At 50.4% G+C, this 14,091-nt stretch overlaps 1 protein-coding gene and 1 long non-coding RNA gene across 6 annotated transcripts in view; both read left to right on the top strand.

The window, feature by feature from the left end:
* Positions 1 to 14,091, top strand: part of LOC139832996 (uncharacterized) — a 45,465-nt gene that overhangs the window by 25,667 nt on the left and 5,707 nt on the right. The window lies entirely within an intron of this gene.
* LOC139833288 (uncharacterized) lies at positions 8,738 to 10,230 on the top strand. The gene is made up of 3 exons (XR_011748722.1): positions 8,738 to 8,798; positions 9,024 to 9,309; positions 9,838 to 10,230. It is a non-coding gene; the product is annotated as an uncharacterized lncRNA (long non-coding RNA).

Genomic DNA, 14,091 nt, shown 5'->3' with positions numbered 1-14,091 from the left:
ATTGGGCATTACGACAAAGTACATAGACCGCTATCCAAAGCATGCATCTATGCCTAAAAAGTCCACCTTCAAAGTTATCATCCGAACCCTCCGTATTAAGTTGCTAACAACAGACAATTGCATTAAGTATTGCGCGTAATGTAATCGGCAACTACATCCTTGAACATAGCACCAATGTTTTATCCCTAGTGGCAACAAAGACATCCATAATCTTAGAGGTTTCTGTCACTCCCTGCATTCACGGAGACATGAACCCACTATCGAGCATAAATACCCCCTCTTGGACGAGCACCACCGGGGTCTGCAGCGCCACGCGGGGCCTCTCCGACGACAGCGCCGCGAGCAAGATGTTCCGCGTGCCGATCTCGACGAAGGCTGCCACGACGCCCTGGCCGGCGGCGCTCTCTGGGTCGACGAGGAAGACGTCGGTGACGCAGAGGGGCTCGTTCGCCTCGTTGGAGCCCGGGGTTAGCGTGATCTCCTGCCCGGACTTGAGCTGCAAGGACCAGCCGTGCTCCTGGCGAAACAGCTTCTCATCATCCATGTCCATGGCCATGGCCATCGATCCTCGATCGACCGGCAGGCGCGCGGGGTATTGATCGATCGCCTCTCCTGTAGTCTGTAGCCCTTTTTCGTGATCGTGAACCTTGGGTATCTACTTAAGGGAAACTTGCCGCTGTTCTACAAACCTCTCGCTCTTGGAGGCCCAACACCGTCTACAGGAAAGGAGGGGGAACGTAGACATCGGTGCGCACGACCGAATACCTCCGATCCAGCAAACTCCGTGCAAAGCACTGTTACATTCGCCGGCGGAGCCTTCCGGAACTCAACCCTCTGGCCAGATCACGAGTCCAGGCCTCCGGTAGTTCCTCCTCTTCACGCAAGAGAGGCCCTAGGACCGCCGTCTTTATTCAGGCCGGACCCCCACGTCGGCGACCATCCCGGGCTGGCCAACCCAACCCTCCACCGGCGACACCATCGCCGGCTTCCATGCACCTCCATCTCGCCGCCGGATGGTGATGATAGATCAAAAATCCACCACCACCAACCGCAGGCCGACCCTCTCCGGCAAAGAAGAGGCCACCTCCTCCGTCAAACCCAAGGCTGCTGCCCGGGCGCCTCGTGTCGCGGAAGATGCTCGAGATCGCCTCCACGCACCAACGAGAGGCGGGGATGGATGGCATGGCGCGGACCGAGGGTTTGGCCGCCGCCCACCACCAACCCCTGCCGGAGTGCTGCGGGAAGCCAACGAGAAGAGGGAGACCGCAGCGCCGCCCATCCCGCCCACGCCGACCGGTCCGTCAGGGGACAGCCGACGGGAGGAGGGCCGCCACCGCCGTCGCCCATCCCACGCGCGTCCTCCGCCAAGCATCGAGGAGGTGGGGATCCGGCCGCCGATCTCCACGCGGCGACGAGGAAGGGCCCCCGCCGCCGCCACGCCCCGAGGGACTTTGCCCCGGCAGCGCTACCGGCGGCGGCGGCGGCGGAGGGTTGGGGGCGGAGGGTTAGGGTTGGGGGCCGCTGGGTTGGGGGCGGCTCACAAGCTGTATATGACATTTGGTTTGGTTTGTGGTGGTGTACGTGTGCGTATGATATGATATGATTCACAGGGATCTGACCAGTGAGTGCTACACCTTATCTGAAATTCCAATTGTTGATGCACAGCTAAGCTATATATTTTCAGTATTAATAACAAGAAACAAATGATATACAACTGCTGAACTGAATATCCAAACACGTAACTAGTTTCAACATGCAAATTCCCCTACGATAAAGTATTGACCACAATGATTTTGTTATAATTGATCACGTCTTGAAATAATCTGTGTAAACAACGTCGACTGTGATGTGTGTGTGTTGATTGGCAGCCGAGAGACTGGTGAAAGTGCGGCCGAACCGTCCCGCCGGGATGGTCTTGCACGATCAGCACGGCGGTGGCGGCGGGGGACGGTGGTTCTGTTGCTCCGGGTGATCCATCGGCGCAGATGGCCGATGCGTCGGGTGTTGGCGGACGAAGGAACTTGTGTTGTGTCAATCTGTATATGACATTTGGTTTGTGGTGGCGCACGTGTACGTACGAGATGATAGGATATGATTCACAGGGATCTGACCAGTGAGTGCTACACCTTATCTGAAATTTCAATTGTTGATGCACAGCAGAGCTATATATTTTCAGTAATAACAAGAAACAATGATCTACAACTGCTGAACTGCATATCCAAACGTGACTAGTTTCTACATGCAAATTTTCCCCTTCGATCTATTGAAAACAGTGATTTTGATACGTTGATCACGTCTTGAAAACAAACACGACGCAGTTCATCCACTGATGTACAGTGCGACCATCGCCATCAGATAGACAAACACAAAGATACCCAGGAGAGCTGCTTCAAGTGGAACCCGTCGACGGCGCTCCGCGCCGAAAGCGAACCCCGGCGGCGCCGGCCCTCCGAGGGACCGCCCCTCAGCCTCGGTGGCGAACCTCCTGCGTCGCCGCTGCGCCTTGTGGCTGGCGCGCCTCTCCCTGACCGCTTGCGCGCGCACCTTGCGGTCGACGAACTCCTCCTCGCTGTCGTCCCTTCTTGGCGCGTAGGCGTAGTTGAGCTCGACGCCGAGCGGGAGGCCGCACACCTCCCCGTCATCCCTGCTGTCGTATTCGTAGTGGGAGTCGGAATCTCTTGCATCCTCGTCGTCCTCCGTGCCATTGCCGTCACCCTCCTCCTCCTCCTGCTCCTCTTCGTGGTTCTCATCGTCGATCATGTCATCCTCTTCTTCGTCCTCCTCTATCTCCCCCTTGGTGTCCGCAGACGGCACAGCGTAACCTTGGAACTGAACGACGACCGCGTCGGCTTCGGCGTCGGCGTCTGCGTCTGCGTCGGTTCCAGGCCGCATCAGGTAGAAGCAGAACTGCTCGTCCAGCACCACCGGGGTCTGCAGCGTCACGCGGGGCCTCTCCGACGAAAGCGCCGCGAGCAAGATGTTCCGCGTGCCGATCTCGACGAAGGCGGCCACGACGCCCTGGTCGGCGGCGCTCTCCGGGTGGACGAGGAAGACGTCGGTGACGCAGAGGGGCTCGTTCGCCTCGTTGGCGCCCGGGGTTAGCGTGATCTCCTTGCCGGATTTGAGCTGCAAGGACCAGCCGTGCTCTTGGCGAAACAGCTTCTCATCATCCATGTCCATGGCCATGGCCATCTTCGATCGACCGGCAGGCGCGCGGGGTGCTGATCGATCGCCTCCCGTAGTCCGTAGCCCTTTTCTCGATCGTGAACGAGACCTAGCTTTGCTTTGCGCATCAGCTGCACAAGATCTTGCGTGCTTATATTGACCGGCCCGGCCGGGAACTCTTGCCGATTCCGAGAGGTGATGGATGTTTTACATGGCCCCACCACACGGATTCTAATCCTCCACGGACACGGGTTGGATTGCGATTTAGGTTCCTATTTTTATTTGAGGCCCAGGCTGGTCGTGGTACTCATGCAATTTATCTTGAGGATTATGCTTTAATCTTAACCAAGACTAAAAATCTTAGTACTCATGCCAAATGGCTATGTGCATTCCTGGTTGGTGCAGAGGCTGGGAAGTGAAATTCTCCCCATTTATTAATTTTTCTTTTCCGGAAAAACCTTGTATGTTAGGCCGCACCCCCTCCCTCCCGAAACCCTAACCGGCTCCCGCCTCCCGCCGCCGCCGGTGGCACCGCTGGGCAAAGACCGCGGTGTGTGGCGGTGGCCTTACCTCGTGGGGCGCAGCGGACGGCGGCCGGGATCTTCCCTCGACACTGCGGCAGCGGCCTCCCCGACTCCCGTGTGGATGGCTGGGCGGCGGCGGTCGGACGCGGATGGCTGGGTGACGACGGCTAGACTTGATCTGTGCTGCGGCTCCCCGCCTCCCGGCGGCGGCACACCGGTGGTGGTTGGTGGTGGGCGGCGTTCGCGCCATCCCTCCACCTCTCGCCGGTGTGTGGTGATGATCTCGGGATTCTACCGCGGCACGAGGTCGCCCGGGGCAGCAACCTTGGGTTCGACGGTGGAGGCGGCCCTCTTTTCACCGGAGATGGCCGGTCATGCGGATGGTGGTGCCGGGTCTTTTGATCTGTCACCGTGAACCGGCGGTGAGGTAGAGAGGCATGGAAGCCGGCGATGGCTGATATCGCAGGTGGAGGGGCTGGCGTTCGGTTGCGGCGTTGCCTGTGGCGTGTGCGGTGTCTCCGGACATAGCAATTTGCGCTTGGTGTCTCCGGTGGCAGCCGTGGCCAGCTTGGGATGGTCGCCGGCAAGGGGGCCCGACCTCGAATAAAGGCGGCGGTCCTCGGGTCTCTCTTGGGCGAAGATGAAGATCGTCCCGAGGTTTGCTCTTCTCGATTCGGCAGGAGTGTTGAGTTCGGAAGGCGCCGCCGGCAAATATAATGCTGCTTTTTTTGCCCGGAGTTTGTCGGATCGGTGGTATTCGGTCGTGCGCACCCATGCTTTTATTCCTACCGATTGGATTTGGAGGGAGCGGCAAGCTCTGGTCCGTGTTAGCATCAAGTGACATTTTGGTCCAGGATGCAACAGATGAAGAGAATAACATGAATGCCGGAATGGAGGACTAGCTAAGGGAGGTTCAAGTCTCCGCGTTGTTGAGAGACTTGCTTGGTGTCCCAGGATTCGCAATGTTGATATGGAAGTGGGGCGGCAAAGACATGTGAAGTTCGGCGTCCTACCTTTCGTGTGAAAACCCAAGGTCTGGCCTTAATCGGTTGTGCCTCGACAATGATCTTGTTGGAGGCATTGTTTTGAGAGCGGAGACTATTTTCGTGGTGAAAACCTACGATCTTTGGTCGGGCGACGACGGCGCCGGTGCACCGTTTCCTTCTTGGAGGCGTTGTTTTTGGAGATGTTGTATTTTCAGGTGTTGTCTCGCTGGTGGTTGTATTGTTGTTTCTAAGCCTAGGATGCTATAGCGGGACTTTTGTTTCTTAGTTTTTTTTGGTTGTGTGCATCCGTACTGCCATTAGGATGTGCGTTGTTGCGTAGACTGGATGTAATTGGTAACTTTTGATATTAATATATTTCCTTTATCGAAAAAAATCTTTCTTACCTAGGAGTCTTGGTAGTGAGGCAAAATGGCAATAAATTTTTATCATATTGCTTCACGAACTAGCAAAACAAAGCATAATATTTTGGAAAAAACCTAGGCGCTCTAGATGCTCGAGATAAAATTTCGAAGGGTTTCCTAATTCTACTTAACTCGGAATAACAGATGTAGTAAGTAATATCTTCAATTAGTACCTAATTTTATTCATCAAATCTTTTATTGAACAAATGGATGACCCAACTTACAAATTTCCCTTTTATTGAACACAACCAACTGTTACACTACTATCTCCAAATCAAGTAAAATCAACAACACGCTTTAGCCATAGACGAGCATCATCATCATGAACTAACAATACATGAGTGACATCACCAATACGAGGAACGTCGCAGACAGAGAAACGCAAAAATTCCCGAGCGCCGGCCCACCTCGCCGTCGCTTCTCTTGTCCTCCTCGTAGCAGCTAGCGATGTCTTTGTTGCTCGAACTCACCGCATCGCCATCGTCCCTCCGTGTTAGTGTCCTGGCTCCCCTTCTCGTGTTCCTCCTCGTCATCATCGCTATACTCCGAACTCCCGGCCTCTTCGTCCTCCTCCGTGTCCAGAGGCTCCAGAGGAGACACAATACCCCCGAAGTAGACGGCGACCCCATCGTTGGTGTCGTCGCTCGGTGTCGCATCATCGCCGCCGGAGTCGGAGTCGGAGTAGCCTCCGTGCGGCGTCACGTAGAAACAGAACTCCTCGTCGAGCAACACCGGTATGCAGCACCACCTCGGGCTTCTCAAACAGCGTCGCGAGTAGAAGGTCCCGCGTGCCGATCTCGACGCTGGCGTCCACGGCGCCTCGCCGGCGTCGGCTGGCCGACGAGGGAGACCTCGTCGACCTGCACGGCTCATCGGGCCTCGGGTCGCCACGTGCCCGCAGCAGCCGCGCGCTCTTGGCCACCAGGCCCCCGGACGCGGCTGCTCGCTGCTGCTCGTCCATGGCCATGCCCTGGTCCAAATCGCCGAGCACGAAGACGTTCCTGTGATGTGCTCTTCGTGATCGAACGAGGCCGGACGGAGCGCTTGCTTTGTGCGCCGTGGAACGCGGTGCTTGCCCTGCTTATATTGATCTCGGGAGGGAGGGCTTGCCGAGTCCGACTCCTGCTCTGAGAGGAATATATCGTCGGTCACAACGTGCGTGTGGTGCTTTCAGGTGCGCCGGGAAGACCAGCATCGTGGTCCGGTTCGTCAAGGGGCGCGACCATCGGGGCGGCCTTCTTCTCGCACAGCGGTGAATTGAATTGGTGCTCTGAGAGTAAATTCAATGCGTGGCAGCACAGCACGAATAAAAATGCGTGGGTCGATCCGACTCCCCGGGCTGGCGGCGCGGCGCATAAAAGCGTGAACCAAAAAAAATCCATCCTCCCGAGAAATCGAAATCAGAGGAAATCCCCCAAACCAAACGCCGGCCCCTTCCACTTTCCCCCATTTCATCCCCTCGAGGTCGAGAAAAACAAGACAACGCCGCGCCGCCGCTCGCTGATGCTGCTCCTCGCTCGCCGGCCACCCTATACCGCGCCCCTCGCCGGCGTCGACGCCAGCCCTATTCCCCCTTCCTTCCACGCCGCACCCACCCTTTCTCCTTCTCTAACCATTCAGTACCAGCGCCGCCGCCTACCCAACGCCGCCCCTCTTCTCTCGCACCACCTCCACCCTCCACCACCGCCGCCCTCCGCCCTCCAATCCACCCCGTACACGCCGCCATGGACCTCCGCGCCGCCCCAACCATTTCCCCAGCCTCACCTGCTAGGGTTCGGAGGCAACCAACTCCCGCGGGGCGGCGCCGGCCGCCGGTCCTCCGTCTACCGAGCCAGCGCCAAGGAGCGGCTGGTAGCACCCTCTCCGGCCGTCCTGATTCCAGCCGGACCTGCGTCTACCGAGGCGGCGCCAAGGGGGGAGCAAGGCACGCCGCTGCAGCCGTCCAACTCGGCAACGACCTGGTAATTAAGTATGGTTTGGCAAGGGCCCGCCTTTCCTTCCGCTAATCCCCACTGCCATGGACGCCATGCGTGGTTCCCTCCCTAGTCTGGGGAGCAGCAACAACAATCTCATCTGCATCTCTGTCTTTTGCAGCTCACAGCTAACTGGTCATGGTGGTCTCACAGAGCACCGCTTCCCGAGTGGACCTGCTGGAGCCGTCTTGCCACGACCTGTCCCCCTGCTCATGTCACCCAAGCAAGAGGCCGCCGCCGACAAGAACCAGCTTCCTCCACCTGCAGATGGTACATACATCGGCTGCTTCGTGCATTATTACCTATAATAACCCAAATGCCAGGGATTATTAGCTCAAGGGAAGAGTAATATAGTTCCATCACAAAGATTGCTAGGCTTCGAATCGTCACTTCCTCTTACGTACTCCTACGCGTCCACTGAATTCCTTGCTACTGCCGCAATCCAAAAAACAATCCTATTCAATCTCAACTGAAACAACGACTCCCGTTGCCGAAAGGCTAACCCCAGGCAGGCTCGGGTCCGTCCGTGGCGTTGAGGTTGCTTGATGCTGTAGAGCGGCCTGTAGACCCCTTCGGATGGCTTCCGTTGAGAATCTGTATAGGCTTGAATGTTTTTCTTAGTAAGTATGGCTTCACTTGATATCCGATGTTTGGCTCTGCTCTTGGCTGTGCTCTCTGACCAAGAGCTAATTATAATTGTTGACAACGAATAGTCTCGGTGGAGTGGAATGATTGTTCCATGGTAGATGTTCTAACGTCCTATAGGTCACATGTATTGCAATCTGCTATATTACACACACACACACACCCTTCTGCTCCCCATTTCCACAATCAGCCGTGCTCTAAATTAAATAACATCACAGGCTTGCACTCTGGAACTTTGACGTAAATCTTCAACTATTTATTTTTGTGTACATTTCTCTGGCACTGGCTTAATATATACATGGTGCTATTTGTTGTTTTGCTGCTGTTCAGAGTTATCCACACCCTGTTCCTTGTATCCACCCAATTCTGTACTAACTTGGTGCCACGTCCTTAACCAGGAAGGAGAGATCAGGGCCAGCAAAGCTGTGGAAAGATGATGGACATGGGGCCGTATTCCGCCGACCACGGCCACGACCTGTCCCCCTGCTCATGTCACCCAAGCAAGAGACCGCCGCCGACAAGAACCAGCTTCCTCCACCTGCAGATGGTACATACATCATCTGCTTCGTCCGAATTCCTCTTACTCCTACGCGTCGTCTGAATTCCTTGCTACTGCCGTAATCCAAAACACGATCCAATCCGAACTGAAACAACGACTCCCGTTGCCGAAAGGCTAACCCCAGGCCGCCTCGGGTCTTCCGTGGCCTTGCGCTTGCTGGATGCTGTCGAGCGGCCTTTCTTTGCTCTGGGTCGATGTTGCCATTTATTATCTTGCAATGAGCCAGTAATGCTTGTATGTGAAAAGTTGAGAACCTTTTAGATCCTCAGTTTTCAAATACTCTTCTTAAACAATTTTGGGGTACATTTAGCTCTGGCATGGGGTTGTTAATATATAGATGGTCCTTTTATTGTTTTGCTATTGTTCACAGTTGTATCACACCCTGTTCCTTGTATCCAGTAATAAATTTTTGTGCCATGCCTCTCACCAGGGAGGAGAGACCAGGCCACCAAAGCCTCAACGGTATGATGATGGTGTTCTCCCGTGGCTCCGAGGAGCTCACGGTTCTTCCCTGCCACACCAAGGTCTATAAATCTTGAATGTTCTGGTTTTGATTTTCACTTGTAATAGCTTCTGATAATGTTGAAATAACATGTCTAGTTACTATTACCAAATAAAATACCCATGAAGAAGATGGCCACACTATTTTTTGGAGGATGATGTGGCAAGAGCGTTTTCCCGGTTTAATACTTTGTGCTCCTCTTATGCCCTTTGCCATTGTGTTTGACTTCCCGGTTCCTTTTTTGTAGGGATTGAATATGTTTTGCTGGAAGAAAGTGAGGGGACAATGTAGTTTTCTGTGGTCATCGATGATCACTACCAATACTCCATGACCTACATATAGTCCACGTGACACAGTTTGCCTCTAATGCTTCTGTCTGGTGTAACACATACTTTCGGGCTGTGGTGGTGGTGCTGCTGCTGCTGCCGCCGCAAGGAGGCCGTCCTGCACGAGGTCAAGCTGCTTGGCCCCAATGGCCAATTGCGGCGAGCTTGACGCCTCCGTTTAGAACATGTCGACATCGGCCCCCAAAGGTCAATTTTTTCCTCGCCCGTGCTTGAATTGATTCCTCCGATGCTATCCAATTTCTTCCCATTTTCGTATTTGCTGAAATGGGCACCAGCATGCCAGGGCAACTTTTATTTGTGGCTGTTGAGTCGGAAAAATAAATTTTTGTGTTCTTTTTTCATGTCCAGAACCAAGCTTCTGTATGAAAACTGTTCTTTTACTTGTTCTACTGATATGAACTACTAACTACTTGATCTAGTCTTTGTTATCAATTATCGCGAGCTGTTACCATGCTGTGTGATTTAGTATGCCTAGTTATTAGGCGATGTCCGGTTGGATAGAATGAAGCTCTTCCTGCGTATTTTAGCTACTACCTAGCAACATGGATCTGACTAGTAACACATACTTAAATATACTAGTCTTTGAGTTTGTACCCCTGGCAACTCACTTGACTTTATGAGTTGTAAAACATTGGTAGTACTATGTACATCTGCAATTTGCTTTATTGCTCAGTTTTTAGCCATTTTTCATATCTAATAGTGGTGCTTGTATAGGTTGTGCCAGTACAAGAACTTCAAGGAAGGACACAAGAGGACTCTTGTGGCTACATATTTAGTTGGCTGGGGAATTGATATTTAGCGTGTCAATACTGTCATAAACTATGACATACATGATTATGCTGATGTACATACTTGCACAGGGTAATTATAACTTTGCCCTACTATTCGTGGTTGGTGGTATTATATCTGGGTAACATATTCACCTCCACATGTTGGAAGGGCTGGATGTTTTGGTACCAAGGGGCTTGCAACAGTATTTGATTCTTTTGCCTCTGGCTCTGATGTTCTCAATAATGTTTGTATAACTGCTATATTTACTTCTTTTTTACTTCTCTGGTATGATCGGCAGGGCGTAGAATAACTAGGATTTTCACATATGTATTATTTGCAATGAGAGCTACAAGTGGACCTTTTCTGTATTTGTTTCCAGATTTAGAAATCATATTAGTCAAGTAGCTAGATTACTTACATTCTTGTGAGTGGCAGATATCTGACCAAGAGGGTGAATAGTCTTGTGAGTGGCAGCCAGATATAGACGCACAATATGCCCGTGGCTTCGGCTGAGTCTTGTGAGTGAGCCACATGTAGGTGCACAATATGCAAGCGGCTACGACTGCTTACCTCTGCCCTCGCCGCCGTCCTTGTGTCATGCTGCTCGGTCGTGGAGGAACATGACTGCTCGTGTGATGGCAGCGATTTCACTGTGCCACAACCACGAGGGTGGTGATGTCTCGTCCTTGGCTACAATTGCCCTCTGGTGAGCCCAATTCATCCCTTCCATCTCCTAAGTGCTTTGTGCTAGCATCTGCACTGTCCATCGAGCTGATGACCCCCCTCCCCCCATATTGGTATGTTGTGATAGGATGCTTATCTGGCTATTTAGTTGATAGGTCTTAAATACTAAAACGGTTTGGTGATTCGAGGTCTAGGGCTATGTAATTCATGAATTTTCTGTTAAAGTCATTTTCTTGTTGTTACTGGACTGGTGTTGTGTAATCTTGATCAAATTTTGTGTAGGGAGAATAGCCCGTTTATTTCCCGTGGTTTGATTCTGATGATAGATGCATGATATTGTTCTTGCTTCACTGAATCAATTCCCGTCTGTGTAATAATCATCTATTTTGCGACGCGTGGCTGTGGTGTAATGAAAATACGTATCTTTTTTTTTTGCGTAGTTTATTGATCTTGTTCATGCCCTGAATCTTTTTTTACTGGGATGATGGTTACTAGTAGTAGCTGACCCCTCATGTCTTTGGCTGGAAAAAGACTAATAGTTGCTGATCCTTGATTCTTTGGTCCTCCTCACACTATGCTGAATCTCTTCACCATTATTAAATTTCTGGAGTAAAATTTACAAGTCCACATGTGATATTATGCAATTCATTGACCATCATTATTCCTTCTATTTCTCGTGTTTCATCATTCAGAGATTGGTGCTGACCACTTTGTGTTCCTCTTATGTCCTTTGCCATTGTGTTTGACTTCTGGGTTCCTTTCTTGTAGGGACTGAATATGTTTTGAGGGAAGAAATTCAGGGGACAATGTAATTTGATGTGGTCATCAATAGTCATTACCAACTCTCCATCAACAGAATGTGTTACACGTGGCATGGCTTGCCTCTAGCAGTCTAGCTCCTTCGGTCTGGTGTGACCAACCCATTCCTGCTCTGGCGGTCCTGCTGCAGAGGCCGTTCTGCACGAGGTCAAGCTGCTTGGCCCAAAGCCCAACAATGGCTATCTCGCCCATTCAGAACACGTTGGCATTGGCACCAGAAGGTCAATTTTTTAATTTGCTTGAACTCGGATCGTTGGCTTCCACGTTATTCAATTTCCTCCTATTTTTGTACTTGCTGAAATGGGCACAGGGCAACTGGTATTTGTGTCTGTTGAGTCAGAAAAATGATCGATGGCTTGTGTTGCAAAATGTTGGTGGCAAAATAGAGCCAGAAACACATTTGTGTATTTCAAAAACTGCAAAATTGTTCATATCAGTTCTGTAACATTAGTTTTTTTCCCTTACCCATATTGTTAGAAGATAAAAACTACCACATTTACTTGTCGCTCAATTGCCATGTTTAGCACCAGGCATTCAAATGCCAAGTCCTCGATTTTAGGAAAAAAAATAAGTCCGAGCCCACTTTATATTCAAATGAAGCCACTAATATCATCCATTGGGGTTCAACTTAAAACATACGACCGAGCCAGCATGAAGCGCCTATGTTGTTATGAGTCACTTTCTTCTGTCTCACTAGATGCACTGTTATGTTGCATTGGCATCTTACATCACTAGATGCACTTGCCATCAAGCGTTGTCATTTCTGTGGGAGTTTAATGAGAGCTACAAGTGGAACTTTCTTGTATTAGGTTCCAGTTTTGGAAATCATATTGGTCAAGTAGCTAGATTACTTGCATTCTTCCAAGCATGAACTTTTTGAATTTGATTACTGTGTTCACATTTCTTTTTGCGTGTTGATATCTGACACCAAGAGGGTGAAAAGTCTTGTGAGTGACAGCCAGATATAGATGTACACTATGACCTCGGCCTGAACTGCTTACCTCCGCCCTTGCTGCTGTACTCCCATCCCGCTGCTCGGCAGTGGACGGACATGACTACTGGTGTGATGGTGGTGGTTCACCGTGTCTCCCCAACCAGGGGTGGTGATGTCTCGACCTTGGATCCAATTGCCCTTTGGTGAGCTCTGATGTATTCCATCTCCTCTACCCACTCTGGTGTAGTATTTGCTCTGTTCATTTAGCCGATGACCCCCCATATTGGTTTGTGTTGATAGGATAGGATGACTATTTGGCTATTTTATTGCTAGGTTTTTACTACAAAGAAGGTTTGGTGATACGAGTTCTAGGGATATGTAATTCATGAACTTTCTATTAAAGTCATTTTCTTGTTACTTGGCTGGTGTTGTGTAATCTTGATCAAATTTTGTGGGACAATATCACGTTTATTTTCTGTGGTTTGATTCTGATGATAACTGCATGCTATTATTCTTGCTTCATTGAATCTATTCATTTCCGTGTATAATACTCATTTGTTTGGTGTATTAAAAATACATATTTTTGTTGCCGCGTAGTGTATTGATCTTTTTCATGATACCCGGGCAAGAGCTTTTCCCCTCTTTCTGCTGCCATGCTATCCAATTTCTTCCTGTTTTTGTACTTGCTGAAATGGACAACAACATGCAAGGCCAACTTGTATTTGTGGTTGTGTTGGGTCAAAAAAAATCGATGGCTTGTGTCGCAAAATGTTGGTGGCAAAAGTAGAGCAGAAAACATGTTTTTGTAATTCATTCCTTCAAATGGTTCATATCAGTTCTGTAACATTAGTTTACTTCCTTACACGTGCTTGTTATAAGAAAAAACTGCCCCATTTAATTATTGCTCAATTGCCATGTTTAGCACCGGGCATGAAAAGGTCAAGATGGACTCTGATTGGGGTTCAACTTTAAACATATAGCACACCAACATGACGCCCTCCGTTATGGGTTACTTTCTTTGTGTCACTAGATGCACTGTTATGTTACTTGGCATCTTAGGATCACTAGATGCATGTGACATCAAGCATCGTTATTTTTGTTGGAGTTTAATGAGAGCTACAGGTGGAACTTTACTGTATTAGGTTCCAGATTTTGAAATCATGGTCAAGTAGCTAGATTACTTACATTCTTCTAAGCATGAACTTTCTGAGTTTGATTATCGTGTTAACACTTCTTTTTTGCATGTAGATATCTGTCAGCAAGAGGGTGAATAGTCTTGTGAGTGACAGCCAGATATATATGCACAATATACCCGCGGCTTTGACTCCTTACCTCCGGCCTTGCTGCCATGCTCTGTCATGCTGCTCAGTCCTGGACGGACATGACTTCTGGTGTGATGGCGACGAGTTCACCGTGTCACAACCACTGGGGCGGTGAAGTCTTGGCCTTGTATACAATTGCCCTCTGGTGAGCATCGATTTCTCCCTTCCTTCTCCTCTAAGTGGTTTGTGGTAGCATCTGTTCTGTCCGATGACCCCCATATGGGTTTGTGGTGATACAATGACTATATAGATATGTGGTTGCTAGGTTTTAACTACTAAGAAGGTCTGGTGACTTGAGGTCCAGGGGCTATGTAATTCATGAATTTTCTGTTGGAGTCATCTTCTTGTTGTTACTGGACTGGTGTTGTGTAATCTTGATCAAATTTTATTTAGGGGGAATAATACGTTTATTTCCTGTGATTTGATTCTGAAGATAGC

The sequence above is a fragment of the Lolium perenne genome, chromosome 7 (assembly GCF_019359855.2).
Source record: "Lolium perenne isolate Kyuss_39 chromosome 7, Kyuss_2.0, whole genome shotgun sequence".
Lineage (NCBI taxonomy): Eukaryota > Viridiplantae > Streptophyta > Magnoliopsida > Poales > Poaceae > Lolium > Lolium perenne.
This window is presented reverse-complemented; position numbering and strand designations above follow the sequence as displayed.